Below are 15,732 nucleotides of genomic sequence, written 5' to 3'. Positions count from 1 at the left end.
GATCTTGAACTATTTCTGTGTTGGTGTCACCAGATCTTATGAGTTAAAAGCCTTGGAGAAGTGAGTTTCTACTTCTCATGTCTACATAGAACATTGTTCAACCTGTTACTCGAAGAGGACAAATTTAAACTAGATTCGGTGGGAAACAAAAAAAGAACAAATAAAACAAACGTTTTTGACCTTATAATTAGCCGAGCTAATCATTAGCCGAGCTAATCTAGCAATATCCATAAAATGGATTGGCCATTACTTTACTTTAAATTCTCTTGGCGAAACCAGTGTACTCAAACCGATTTTCCAAGAATTTTCCAAGCGTGTTCTTACTTATTTTATTTATACCTTTAAATTTGAAAGCTGAGTCTTTGGTATGTGATAGTCGAGACATGGTTTATAGCGTTCTTTCTTGTTATGTTCTCTAGTCTATAACTTTTTGCCCCTATTGCTGACAGTGACAACTACTCACTAATGCAGTGTTATTTACCACACAATTTAAAAAAATTGTAGATCTTATATATAAATATAAATAATATATATATATATATAATATTAAATTTATATGTATTTTCTAACACTTCGCCCACTGTGCCCACAGCTGGTTTGTGTCGTGACGTTACGTATACGCAGTGGCGCGGCGCTGAGAGCGCAGAGCGGCAGTTGCGCTCTTGGCGCAGTCTTGTTGTTGCTCCTGGCCTGGCCGCACGGATTTTCCAGGGGTATTTCATCTGCCTCCGAATCTCGGGAAGCGTTCAGTTTCATCTGAGACGTTTGGCGCAGCGGTCGATACCAAGGAAATTCCGGCCAGGCGCTGCGAAAAATACGAACGAGGCAAGAAGTAGGCGAAAAACTCAACAATTTTCTCGGAAAAACCTCATAATTGCAGTTTTTGAGTGAACTTTTCAAGAGTGACCAGTGACTAGTTAATGGTGAACAGTGAGCAGTGATCTGGTAAAAATTGAGCCGAGTTCGGTGAACCAACTTTCAGAAAGTGTCCTGCGGTGCCGAAGCTTCGCATTTGCCGTCGCTAATTGCGAGAAACCAACTGCAGCTGACAGGCGGCAATCAGAAGTGAAGAGCAAGTCGGAGGGGAAAGGAAAACTTTTGCTCCTGCCGCCGGTTTCACTTTCCCTGCTCGGCACTTCATATCCAAATCCCGGGAAACTGTTCGCCTGCCAGGCCTCAAGCTGGGCGATTACCGCAAAATGACACGTGTCAGGCGCATTGTGGTGAGTCCTTAGTCCCCATTTCGCAATCCTGAATCCCGATTCCCGAGAAAGGCTCGTCCTGTTGCCCCAAGCGGCAGCGGAATTCCCGCCTTTAAAGCAAAACACTTTAATGCCCAGAAAGCCACACAAAAACCCACCCACAGACACACACATTTTTCACCGACCGAATTCTGCGGCATGCCTTTTTTGCCCTTGCCTGTTTCTGCTCCACCAAATTGAATTTCGCATTTTAACGCGTTTGCATGCCGACTTCCGAGAGCCCCCAACCCCCCCCAAGTTTTACTGCTAATTTTATATTTATTTTCATTTCCCAGCGCGATTCGCGCTCTTTGAACTTTGACCATTCGTCAATGGCTAGTACACCTTAGCCGCGGGACATTCTGAGGGCGGAGACGAATATTCAATCCATAAGGGGCGAAAGTCTTTCTCTTCTGGAGCTGTTTACTGCAGTAATGTGCAACAAATATGCTCAATTTGATTGGGGTCTCGGTCACCTTCTGTTGCCTTTGCACGTATTTTTGTTTCACGATTATTGCCGTCTCAGAAAATGGCGGAGAAAGGAGGCGGTAGTCGCTTTCACGTGATGTACACCCCCGTGTGTCCGTGAGGGTTTCGCTTCCTTTTTATGCCTTTTCCGGCCCAGATCGTGAGGTTTAATTTAAGTACACAGACCAACTAAGCTTGCAGTTGGCTGCCAAAAACAGAGGCCCCTTGAGAGAAAGAAATCGCGCATTAATTTCCGAGAGTCCCTATCTAAGCCTCTGAACTGCCCAACCGGCTCTGTGGCTTTGGCAGCTCGACGGTGGAAAAAATAGCTGCAAAATTTCGAAAAAAGTTGTAAAAAGGGAATGCAAATGCAGTCGGTGGAACTCTGGCGGAATTTCACTTTTTTGGGTTGAAAGCTGAACCTTTTAGGCTTATTTCGGGCACCATCTGCAACAAGGCGCAAAGGTATGAAAATCCACGGGCAAAAACGCGGTCCGAAAATGGTGGAAACAAAGCCGAAAAAACCGAGAGATGGAAAAATGTCAAAACAGGCTACTAAAGCGATTGCAGGGTGGAAAGGGGGAATCACCCACCAACTGAAACTTTGTGCGGGCCAATGTCGAGCATACGCCACGTTGGACACGATTTGAGCAAATATTCCGGGCTAAGTTGATTGAACCTTGAACGTAAACTTTTCCCTCTGTCACGGCGGCTTTCCTAGGTTATCAGTTATCCGTTTAGGGCTTTTACTTGCATTTGAACTTTGCCTCCGGCTCTGGCCTCCAGGTGGATTTAAGTAGCCAAAGCAGTCAGCCCCGTTTCCGTTTCCGATTCCATTTCCGATTTCGGAGAATGAAATTGATTTTAAATCAACATTTATTCGAATAACATAACAAATTATGCGAAATACTAATAATAACATATTGCTTAGGCTGGATTAAAATTTCTATAAGGTAATTACAAAACAATACGTGGCATATTCTTATACTTGTTCATTACGTTAGGCGCCTCTTTTTTAATAAAAATTCTCATAAACCTTTACTTAAAAACTGTATCTATAAGGATGCAAAATAATGTACTTTTATTCGAAGTTGCTTATAGACAAATTTACATTTATTTATAAGCACCCCAATATTGTTTGCCTAATATAATTTAATAGTTATTGCATAAGAATGGAAAGTTGGGGATGCTTTTGGATGGTAGGATGTTTCTGCTTATCAGTATACACGTATGCTCAATTTTATACTTTATATAAATGGCTAAATAGCCCGAAACAAAATTTAGTGGATTGAAAATATATTGGCCTTCCAACAAGTAGAGTTCACGAAATATATGAATCACTTTTATCAGAATAGTCACAAAGGCTAATTGCCGAGTGGAGATTTATCCGAGCTGCTGCCACTTTTGCCAACAACTTAATTTGGCCCACTTGCGCCCGAGTTCAGCCATTAAAGATCATCAATCTGGTCTCATTATTCAAAGAGCCCCTGCCCGCATGGCAGCCGCATTAACCTGTTGTCAGCTGTTCGAGCGGGGAAAACGCCTGCTTTTCCTCGGCAGGCCGACAGCCACACGCACAAATCAAATGTAACAGGCACTTGTAAAATGTCCTGCTCGATCCCGCCCCTTTTCGGTGAGGGCGTGGCCCCTGGCACGGGGCGTCACGTTTATCACAACAGGCAATAAATTTCATTCGCCTTGTCCCTGCGCGGAGCAACATTTTATGGTCGCTTTGCATACTCGACGAGGCTTTGTCAATGCACATTATTATCTGGGTGAACAAACATTTTTGTTTTTTATATTTCCCATTTTTTTTGTCATTTTGATTGATGGCCATAAGCCGGCATTCTTGCCTCGTGTTTGTTCGCCGTTTTAATTAAAGTGAGAGGAGGTTTCGAGGGGCGAGCTTCGCGGGAAAGCGCGGAAAACTATGCTCTGGCTGCGAACAAGTTTTCCGCCAAGGCCGTCGGCACGCACACAGCCAACCAACCATTCAAAAATATTATGTTTTCCGAATCGGTGTGAAGCTCTCGCCGCCAGCAAAACGCTTTTTCGCCTTTTTGGTTGGGTGTAAGGAGGTGAGGACTTCTGGCACACAATCATTAGCAAAAATGCTGTGTGTTTGACGGAACGGATGGTTCTTCAGCTGGCGGATGATGGATGATGAATGCGGTCTCTGCGGCTGCCGCGGGGAGCTTTATCTTGAGGAACGCCAGAGTAAAGGATTAGCGAGCTGAGGGTGAATTTAAAATTCTGACTCGCACAAGTTCCCTGAAATTATGAACCTATAAACAGACCGCTTTCTTTTGCTGCAAAGCTGGCAAGCCTGGCAATTACAGGCCCGCCTCTGAATAAACAATTTCGGGCCAATCTCGCCGCATTACGAGTACGCACTGTCATCTCCAGCTCGGAATTTTAATAGCTTGGATTATTTTCCCAAAAAAAGCCATTCCCTCTGCCGCCCGACTCTGTGTCCATTAGAGTTATGGTCGCCAATGTCCGGTTATAACATCCTGCACAGACCATTAGGCAGGTGAGGTTGGCGGTGGGTGGCTCTGGGCGTCGGGGAAAATATATTTTGAGATGCTTGGATGCTCTTCCCGCCGCCGCCTGCCGTTCTAAAATTGAAGTGCCAAGCCGGCGGGGTGTCAACACCGCAGTGCAGCAACGACAACAGCCTGAAACGGCTTGTTTTGGGGGGTGGGTGTTTTGTTGGGTGGGCGAAGGGAAGATACGTTCAGAAGGAGCCGGACGTCCAGCCGACAGACAGCCAACAAAGGCTGTCAAAGGAGAGGCGGCCCAAAGCCCACTCGCTGGCAGGCCAAATTGCTTTTTGCTGTATAAAAACCGGGTAAACAGCAGTGGCAACATCAACAGCAACAGCATCAGTACCACCAAAGGCAGCAGGTGGCGAGATAGAGATGCCCGGATTCGTGATCGTGTAGGAATATGGTAAAAACTGTCCTTATTATTGCCATCCCGAAGGGTTCATAGCAATTATCTACTCATAAAATTCGAGTTTCAAGCAGGCAAACTATAGTCAGGTGGAGGAGGCAAGGAACATTTTTAGTTTATTCACACATCTAAAATACCATTTAATATTTATTCTATAAACACCCTGAAACCAAATTCAATTAATTTAGCTGAAGACACAGTCAACTAACTGGCTAAATAACACATAGGCCGAGCATAATCACATCTTTAAGGGGATTCACACACAAACTAAATGCATTACACCCCTGTAATCTAATGACAATTAATAAATGAGTTTGCCTTCCAGCAGGCTGTGAACAAAATTATAGTAAATTTAACCACACACTAGCCTAAGAAACTATTTGTGTACTTGTTTCCAAGTTTATTATTGTGTATTAGCAGATTAAATTAACACTAGAGTACTTAATAAACTTCCAAATAATCAAATTGTGTTCGTAAATGTTAGCATGTAAATGCTTCATTTCCATAGTTCCCCAAGCTTCAGCACTGACTTTTGGTAAAAGTCCTAAGACACTGACTACTCAATGACCAATCACGAGGGCAGCTCCATGGCAACTTAGAGGCACCAAAAAAGATACGAGTGCGAATGGAAAGAGAAGATAAAAAATATGTATAGTATATATTCTATGCAGACGCGTACATACAAAGATATTTCATTTTTGTGGTCTGGGCCAGGCACACTTTAGTGTTTGCACGGGGCATTTTAATTAAGCTAAACAAACACACCGAAAACAATTATATACCTCTGCCACCCGCACCTGGGAACCCCCGAGCCACACAAAATGGCAATTTCTCGCCTGGCCAAGGTAGACCCGAAGGACTTTGTGCGGATAATGCCGCTTCACACTTCATTTCATTTCAATTTGAAGTTTTGTGTGCGCCTTTTGCTTATGCTACGTTTATTTTGTATTCGCACTTTTTATTCCTGGCTGCGGCTGCCAATTATGCCGGTAAGTTGCTTTATTATACGGGGGACACGGCACTCTGCTCCTGCAATCCTCGAATCCTCGATTCCCCGGAATGGCAGCCATTTCTCCACGCCATTCCCCGTAATTGTCCTCCTCGACGTCGTCTCGGTGTTGCTTTATTAAACCTTAGCAGCGCAATCACCGAAATGAGTGCACCCACACCTCCCCCCAGTAAAGAGGCTAGCACACACGTGCGGATCCAAGTGTATATATGTATACATGCCACATCAGGAGGATTGTGCAGAAACACCTCCGAGGGCACGTGCAACATTTGTATTTAAATTTGAATGTCTCTGCCGCCAGAGCGCTTCACCTTGCACACAGGCACATATATTCTTACACGCTACTAGACAGTCGCAGGAGAAGATACAAAAGTATATATAAACATACATATCTGCCAGTAGAAGAGAACCACGCACACAGATACTCGCAGAGGAAGCAACAATTTTCGCAAGGTTGGCCTCAAAAGTTTTGAGAACTACGGAGGAAACCAAAAGATTTAGGTAGTCTAAGATATGACCTAATTGATGGATGGTTTCGTTCAAATTTACAAGAAAAACCTATATCCACTAATTTTAGTAATTTCCTAAAAGTCAAGACAATTTCGACTTACTAAGACCAATCATTTTCAAATATTCATTTCTTGGCTTAATTAATAAAACAATTTACTAGTAATTTATTGACTATTGCAAAAAGATGACTAATGAATTTCTTTTGCCAGCTGCTCTCTAACTTTTTCAGATAAATTACATTACACCAAGAATCAGAAGGAAAATTTCCTTTTAATTCACTGAAAACTTTTTGAGATTGCGCAATTAATCTGGAGAAATCATAAGATTTCACCGACAAACATATTTTTCTAGGCAAATGATTCTGAAAACTTTTCTCCTACCGAATGAAAACTTAATCAAAGTTTGGGAAAAGTTTATGCCTGGACAAAACCCGAGCCGCCAGTCTGCATTACCCACCCTCTCACACACTCAGCCGCTCAATGCCATGTCCATTCAACCTTGCAGGCACTTCCCCACCCTCCACTACCCCTAGCGCCACCCACCACCCCACTCGGAGGGGTCTTCGGCTCCCCAATGATTCCTAACATTCCGCTCTGGTCGAAATGCGTTCGCATCAAACTATATAACACGTTCATATTTCTTACGGTTCGTTACCCATTTAATATTAAAGCAAATTGCTGACTGCGTTACCTTGCCCGTCGAAGAAAGGGGGCTTATAAACAGGGAAAAATAATGTAATGGATATCATATTTCAGGTCGAGAAAACCCAAAAATTAAGTTCTTTGCAAATAATACTTTATTTAGCTTTAACATTTTAGGGGCTACTTAAACGGAATATAATTAGATCATCATTTTGTATCGATTTGTATTTTTACTTTTTTACCAGTTACTGAGCCGACGCATACAAAAATAACATGCCAATTAATTATATTCTTGAAATTGCTTAAATAAATTGTTTTATAAGTTATGTTTATAAATTTAAAAAAGCTTTTTCTTAATTTGTATTAACTATAGCATTAAAACTAACCATTTATAATAGTGTTATGGTCGCTTTATCTTAACACATAAACTTTTGAAAGCTTCCAGATTACAACATATTTTCTCTCTGTGTATTCGTATGTGTGGAGTAATTTCGTTTGTGCAGTTAGGTAGTTTGTCTTAGGCCTTTTTTGTTCTTTCTTGGGAGCATTCCTTAGCCGTTACGAGCACTAAATGATATGCAAATAAAAACGTGGCCCAGCCACGTGAGGAGGCCTCTTCCCATATGTAAGAAGAAGGTGGGCATTTTGTAAAGGGGGAATCCTACAGGCAAAGGCAAAGGAACGGCTATTTAAATTCAAATTTACGTGGTGTGCTTCATTTAAGCGGCGAAAATTTCTCGACTACCTGGCATATGGGAAACTTTTTGCTCCCTTGCCTTAATTAACATAATTATGACCAAAAGCTGGGGAATTCGGAAAGTTTACCTCATCTTTTTTGGCAAAGTTCGCCGCCATTTCCAGTTTTAAGAGCTGCACCTGGGAAAAGGGAAAAGCAAATAAGAAAGGGGGAGAAGGCAAGGAGAAAGTAGGGACGGTGCTCAGATTTGTTTTTCTGGCACCCACAGCTATTTATCTTGAACGCGAGCTCCCCCAGGGTATGCAACATAAGTACTGCCAGCTCCGCCACTCACACACTCACTCCCACACAGACGGGACTCGCACACACCGATGTACCTCGTGTTGAGTGCACTTTCCACTTTCACTTTGCGCTCGCTTGTTGACTGCTCCCATCTCACGTTTCTGTCGCCCTCCCGCTCTTTCCCCTTGGCGCAGCCCATCCACTTTCATTATTTGCGTTTGGCTCACGCAAGTCTCGCACTACACTCACATGCAGACTCGCACACCCTTCACACACACGAGCACAAAACACTTTTCATTGTCATTTGCGCCTCAGCGTATGCTATGCATCCTGTGAAATTCCATTTCAGCACCTATTCCATCTCTCGTCGTACTCTTTAAATGGGCATCTTGCTGGGCTTACGAGGCATATTTGCTTTTAATGGTGCGTGAGGGGTACCATTTAGGAGGGGTGAGTGCCAGATCTATTTAACTATGAGATTTGAAAGAAAGTTACTATTGCACAATGGTTCCGCTGGAACTTTAAAATACTTATAATTCGGGTACATTTGCGGACATTTTGAAGGTTGTGAATGAAAAAATGTGAAAAGTATAGTGATTGTTTGATGACGTGATGAATATTAGTCTAAAAAAATGAATGAACAATGATTTTTTTAAGGATTAAAAAGTCTAGTGCTAGTGCTTAGACATTCAAGTTTACACAGAGAAAATATGGAAAGTTGTCTTAAATATGGAAAACCTTTTTACGTTGAAAATGTTGTCAACATGCTTGAATTAAGTTGCAATGGAGGTGTATATATTGTTAATCTCAGCAATTGACGAATAGGTCCAGTCAGTAATCAGTCAGTTGTTAGAAAACTCAATTAACTTTGTTCCTATTAATATATATATATATATTTTTCTGACAAGAATAAGTTTAAGAATGAATGTTCTCAATTCAAGAACCATTTTTTTAATAACTTCTGTCTGTGAAGATTTTTGATTTTATTTATTTATTTATAAAAATGTATGTACTTTCTTTAGCAATAAAATACTATATCTTACCTTTCAACCATTCCATTCCGTATAGTTCAGGCCACACAAATCTTGCTTTTCAGCGATATATCAATAAAACCGGTCTCACTTAAATATCAAGCAAGGAAAATGCAATGCACCATTGTGGAAGTTTATAATTAAAACAAACCCCCAGAATAGTTGTCCCGCAAGTGCACATGAGCTTCCACCATTTTGTAGAAGACATTTTTACAATTGTTTATTCAGCACTTTGTGCTGACTAGCTGGACACGGACGCCCACTGACCACCCACCCCATCCCCCATCGGGGAACTTATGCAGCAAGTTCTAGTCCTTCTTTTTGCTCTATTTATATTTGTATTTGTATTTGACACTAGTTTTTGTTTTGGCACCCGAAGAGGGTGGGGCGGACAATGGGAACATACAGTTTTTGTCATGTTTGTTGATTGTGAAAGTTGCTGAAGCGCTTTTTAACAGTTTTCGTGACACTTTTCCGTGCTGTGTGCCATGGCCGGCCATGGAATGTATATTTCATGTTCCGTTGCCGCTGGCCAAGAGCAGTCGGGACACAACTGACATGGCCTGGCGACCTTAATGGACACCAATGACATGTTCGAGTGGAAGGCATCCGGCAACCTGCAGTCTCCACCCCGCCTGTCATGCCAAGCTCTCAACCAATGGTATGTCTATAATGCAATTTTCCGGTCATTTTAAGCCAGCTCGGAATGCAAACTATGAATAATTCATAAGACAAGAGCACCAGAAATCGAAAAAAAAGATTATCAATCAATTGGTATTGCAATTGAAAATTATGGCTGCTATGGCTTTGGGAAAACTGTGTGGTTGTGGTGGCTCGACTGCGGTGCCAAATTAAACCAGTTCCTGCTGCAGTGCATCGCATGTGGCAGGGACATTGGCAAAAGTTCCCAAGCCGCATTCCCCGAGCTAAAGAGCCTTTCAAATGGCTTTCGATGTCGATTTTACCTCTGCATTTTTCCGATTCCATGGAATTGTCGGGCTTAATGAGTTTTTGTGGCCGGCTTATTTAGTCTGAAATTTCGATAAACATTTATTTATACCAGGTAGCGACTGCCGCCAAAGGCTTTCAATTGCAGTTGGCTTTTATACTATATGGCCAGTTTAAGTCCACAAACATTACGAGAATAAAGTATTTTTCTTTTCAAAGTTTTCTTTGTGGACTTCTCTTTGTAGTATATGAACGAGCTCATTGATTCGCTATTTCCCGAAAGTTTCCTAACAGTAGAGAAAACCGAATGTGTGGAGGCTAATATATAAAATTTAAGTACCGTAATAGATGACAGCAACGAGAAAAATTACAATTCTTAAGATAATAAAATTACTTTTTCCATTGGAAACATTTGTTGGATTACCTTTTATTAATATTTCGAGCTCAAAATTCTTTTGTTGCATAATCTTTTCCACATTGTTCTTTAAACACTTTGAGTTTAGACATTTATTTGCACCCATTACTCAATCTCTGGCCATCAATCTGACTCACCTTGTCCAGATTTTCGATACATGTAGGTGCTCTTGTAAGATTCTTTCGAGCGGGCAGAACAAATTACGCTCCATAAACATCAATCAGCGCAGCGTCTTCGTTCAGTTGAAATTGAATTCGTGAATAGCCAACTAATGGCGTATTTTCAATTCAATTCGAAATTATATTCTTGTATCTGTCTTGTTTATAACTGCGTGGTCTAAGTTAATATATTATCAGCTAGATCAGCCAACAATTGAAAACATTTGGTTCATTATTTCGTGTTTACGTCAATTTTAACTATTAAAAGGATATTATATAATCAAATTGATACTAATAAAATTACAATAATTATTGTTTTTTAATTTTTATTTCCTAAATGTTTAAAAAAAATGCATTTACATTTTTTTCCTAAATACCAAATGTAGTGTATCAAATAAAGTGCTCAATTGAAATGTATTTATTTTTCATCGGTTTTATTCCTTTCAATTATGCTATAAATAATTTTCCCCTGCGTTTTAATTAATGGTCCTCACACTTAGGGGCCCTCATGAATAAATAATGCTATTACCTGAAATACTTTTTTGTTGTTGGAATATGAATGGAAAAATTGCAAATTTAATGCGAATTCAATTGCGAACGATACTTGACCATGGACGATTACTGAAACTACAGCACAGACTGCTCATTGCCTTTGGGGCACTTGAGTTCCTCAATACCTCCGATATCTGTCAATCTGTCGAATCGAAGGAAATGTCTTACGGCTGACCTCAGAAATAGATGCTAAAATCATTTCCATCCTCATCTGACACAAGGCGACAGGGGATTCTTCGCATTTGCCTCCATTTGCAGTCCCACAATTCCGTGGCTTTGTTTGTTGGCTTAATGTAAAATATTGTGTATACGCCAGGTTGTACATTAAAAGCTTTTTGCGGCAGTAATCAAAACATTTTCCTGTTATTTATAGTCGCTTTTCCTACGTGAGTTGTGGTAGGGGTAATGTCAGGGGCTCGAATATATTACCAGGGCTTACGCTCATAGGTGTAAATGAGGGGTTTTATATTTATATTCTGAATTTAAAAAATCTGTTTAAGATAAATATATATTATATGTATCTTTCCCAATTGAAAAACAGGAAAAGCAAGATAAGTGTTTTTTTTATAATTTAAATAGACCTATTTAAACTTGAATAGCAAGTCTTAAAACAACCCCGTCCTTATTTATTCAAAACCGATTCAATTGACCTATAGATTACTAAGAAAACAAATCGACTGGGTGTTATGTAGTAAATCTCTCAGTTAAAGGAAACAAATTTTGTATAAAGTGACCTTTCGTTCGCTTATCCCGAACAGGTCATCAGCACTCAAATGGGCAACCCACACGTTCCGCACAGACATCTTTTTTTGGTAAAATTGGTACATTATCTGGAATCGATCGATTGCACTTTGTGTATTTATCTTGATGAACTTTTGCTTTTAATATTGTCTCATTCCACCGTTGTGTATTTGGGCCTTCCGTCCAATGTCTCCAGTTCTCTCAGAGATATTTAAACATTTCGGGGCCTGTTTATTTTGGTAGAATATTTTCATGCCGATTTTTACAATTCGGCGGCGGCCGTGTTTGTTTTGATAATTTTTGAATGTGCACGCTGGAAATTTGCTTGGCTCTCTCCGCGGGCCTTTATGTAATTTTGTTTTTTCGCGGTCTTGACTTTTACAAGGTGAAAAATGTTCTCTGGAAATGTGGGCCATAAATTTGTACTGAAATGGGTCCGAGAGAAAAAGAAAAGCGAAATAAAGCCAGCACGGAACGGAACGAAACGAAACGAGGAGACATGGACTTGTCTTATATTCCTTGTCATTTGTCGTCGCCGTCGTCTTTATTTGTTTATTTACTTTGACTGACTTCCCTTCTAATTTGGCTTTTATGCCTCGCTTTACAATTCGACAATCGCTTGCTGTCCAAGCTAACTAGTCTCGTTTCTGGGGCCACTTTCAGTTGCCTTTGCCCAAATTTATTCCAATTCCCGGTCTGAGTTTCTGTTTCTGTTTCGGCTGTCTGGGCAAACATGTCGAGCATTTTGTTCGCTTCAATGGCCCGGCGACTAGCCAGTTTATGTTTATGGGCCCTAAGCCGACGCGTCCATTGCTTTTGGCCATAAAGTGTTGGCGCCATTCGGCGGAAGTATCTGAAATCAACAGAGATGCTGGCTAAATCAGCTGGAAAACATAACACATAACTCCATGCTCGGGAAGACAGTTTGAACCCCACTTTGGATTGCTTTTTATGCGGAAGAACAAATGTATAACATGGGGGCTTTAAATTACCCTACAATTAGAGCCTACAAATAGGCAGTGGAAAAATATATAATCGGAAGCTTGCTCTGGTAGAGGAATAGCCTCTTTTAAGGCATACTTTTAGACGCCTAAAATTACGTTTACAAGTAATTTAAAACCAAAGTTATTGCCCCTTCATACAGAAATAAAATTGGAAGAGAATTTGTCAAAAGAAGAAGAGGTGAAATATTTAAATGTACACTTTCAATAGAAGCTCTTTTCAATACGATCCTTCCTGTTGACTTTAAATACTTATACCCAATTTCAATGAGTTTCTATGGCACTCTTAACACAGGTTCCCTTGTGCGACCCCTAACCTTCTTGGGCTAAAAGTACCCAACTTAAAGTTTCCAGCCTCAACCGCATCACTGCCCAAAAGCACTTCAATCTGGGGACAAATCAACTGCCTTTCGCCAGAGGCAAAGCATCTAAACTTGGCATTCGGCATTGTTGCCATCACATCGTCAGGACAGTAGGATGTTTTAAATGGGAGCTGTCGAGATGGAAATCCCTGCTTGCCGCCAAGGCCGAAAGGCCTTGCCGTGCTATAAGAGACAATTTGTTTGCCCCAGCTTTAAGCCCGGGCTCGGACTGGCTTGTGCACCATGGCCAAGAGCATTTATTATTTTTCTTAATTAAATCTTAATTTTTCTTCCGCCCGCGTGTGTGGAGGGGAAGGGGGAGGGGAGGCTTAAAATAAATGAACGACTGATGAATGCCGGCGACCGCTGGGCTTAATGTTGATTCAGGAGCGGAGTTAAGAGCTCACGGCGTGCCGAGTCGTGCAACGCGGGGCGACAATAATAAAAGTGCATGTCTGTCGGTCTGCCTTCCGGTCGAAACGCCGCCCCCAACCCTTGACCCCTGCAACTGTGTACATCGAAAGCCATTTAAGTTGAGCTCCGTGGGGGCTGCGAATGCCACTAATTAAGCCTAATGGCGCATGAAACATGCATTAAAACTAATGTGCAAGCCCCGTCGCCATAGTCACCGAAGGGGTGAAAGGGATGGCCTCGCCGTTTCCCTCCCCCTGGGTGGCTTCTTTCTGCCCCGTTTAACGATGACAGCCTAATTTTATGCTGCGCAATATTTTGTTGTTCAAGTGGGAGGCAGTTCCACGCCCTTAATGGGCGGGGCAGAAGGGGCAAATTATGGAATTAAGTTTGACGCAACTAGATAGTCAATTTGAATTCCGGCAAGTATAATTGCAGACTTTTATGGCATTTTAATAACATAACTCTCGCAGAAAGTGTTTTTCTCCTAAAAATATCTTAGAAAAGTATTACTTAGTTTTCCAAAACTTACCATTTTAAAAACATTTTAAATATAACATAACACAATAATATATTTATATTTTTTATGCGCTTTAAAGAGTAAAGCTTTAAATATACTTTTAGTTAGTCGGTTGTTAAAATATCTAAGGATTCATTTAAAGATCTATTTCTAGGGGCACGTGAGTGTACCCGCAGATTTCAAAAGCGATTTTAATTAAAATTTATTTATAGCGCCCTTGTAACCAAGGGTTAAATTATTACGATTTCAATTGGATTTCAAGGGGCACACGCTTGGACCCCCTGTCCTACATTGCGCCTCCATCCACTATATGTTTACTGCGGAGGAGCAGTGAAGCGACCACTAATGAAACATTATGGCTGGCGTAGTAAAGCAGCCAGGAGTCAGACAGCCTTGCCGCAAAGCCCCTAAAAACGTTTACGGTTTACGTATACACATAAGTATATATACGTGCAACATGGGCCGTGGTCCAACCGATAAGTGGCACGTAACAGCGACGGCAAAAGCCACAAAAGTGTCCTCTCAAATTGCCCGCCTGCAACACGTTTCCCGCAGCTGCAATTGATTTTCCCTGGCAACCGTAGCCGTATGTGGGCTACAGCTCAGACATTTTGAGCGGGGGCTTCTTTCGAAATAATCAACAATTCATATTGCACGAATGTAGATTTGGTGTACGAGGTTTTGCCGCTTCATTGAAGCAATAAATTTAAAATTTTCGCAAAATGCCATGAGCATGATATACGGCCAACGAGATATATACATTCGAGTGTGTTGGCATAGCACTTCATGAGGCGGGCACTCGGCCTTCGACCGGAAGCGACTTACGCACGGTTGCATTCTGCCGGAAGTTGGGCGCAGAGCGAGATAGAACAATAAAAGTCGGAGGGGCTGTGGGGTCCGTATTCCATTCCCTTTCCTATCTCCATTCCACCACCCGAATGAATGTCAACATGTTGATAACAAAATACATGAATCCAAGTTTTGCAGAGAAAGCAAAAAACGTTTTGCAAAAATATATAAAAATGAAAAGTACAAACCGTTAGAAGTGGATGAGAATTTTCCACACTCAGAGCATTTGCCATTAAAGGTTGCATACTAAATTTAATTCCAACTATTAAGCCATGCGTTTTGTGTTACAGCAAGTATTTCATATGCAGGTTTAATTCGTACAAAAAAATACAGCCTGCGCATAACAAGGAATCACCGCCATATTTACTTTTTAAACGTTACTAACCAAATTTAAAACAGGCACCTTAAACACCACTTCTGTGAGCGAATATAAGAAATTTTTGAATGCCATATTGTTTGGGAGAAAGAATGGAATTTATTTTTATGAAAACAATATAATTCCCGCTCGGCTGGGCAAGCGAGCCAGGAGTAAGGCAAAACAATACAGAATAAAGCACGGGAAGAGCTCCAAACAATTTGGGTACCAAAAAATTAATGAAATTTATGCCGGCTTCTATATCAAACATTTCCATTGTTTCCAAAGCTGACGCTTAGGACAAGAATTGTGTATTCCTTTATACACATTTTATTTGAATTTATAGTTGCCCGTCGGCTGAGGTGAAAGTCGAGCTGAAAGCGCACAATGACCGAAAGTTTATGCATTGTAATGCGTTCCAGGAAGAGTGCACAGTAAACGCTCCCTAAAGATGACTCAGGCGAATGATAAACACTCTTTGCCTCCTTCCCGCTCCTTTTGGGGTTCTATTGTGGATTATTTGTGTGTCATTGGCTATTTAAGCCGAAGCTTCCCTGGGGGCCAAGTCCTAACGATTTCCTAGAGG

The 15,732-nt window shown here is 41.3% G+C and overlaps 1 protein-coding gene across 3 annotated transcripts in view; it reads left to right on the top strand.

Moving 5' to 3' along the window:
- The first annotated feature begins 703 nt into the window (after positions 1–703).
- Positions 704–15,732, top strand: part of LOC108033860 (uncharacterized) — a 37,039-nt gene continuing 22,010 nt past the window's right edge. For all 3 annotated transcript variants that reach the window (XR_007763356.1, XM_050884907.1, XM_017108498.3), the window contains exon 1: positions 704–1,223. The gene's annotated coding sequence lies outside the window, so the exon portion shown is untranslated. The remainder of the gene's footprint in view (positions 1,224–15,732) is intronic.

The sequence above is a fragment of the Drosophila biarmipes genome, chromosome 2L (assembly GCF_025231255.1).
Source record: "Drosophila biarmipes strain raj3 chromosome 2L, RU_DBia_V1.1, whole genome shotgun sequence".
Lineage (NCBI taxonomy): Eukaryota > Metazoa > Arthropoda > Insecta > Diptera > Drosophilidae > Drosophila > Drosophila biarmipes.
Note: the sequence above shows the minus strand (reverse complement) of the source record. Positions and strands in the feature narration are given on the sequence as shown.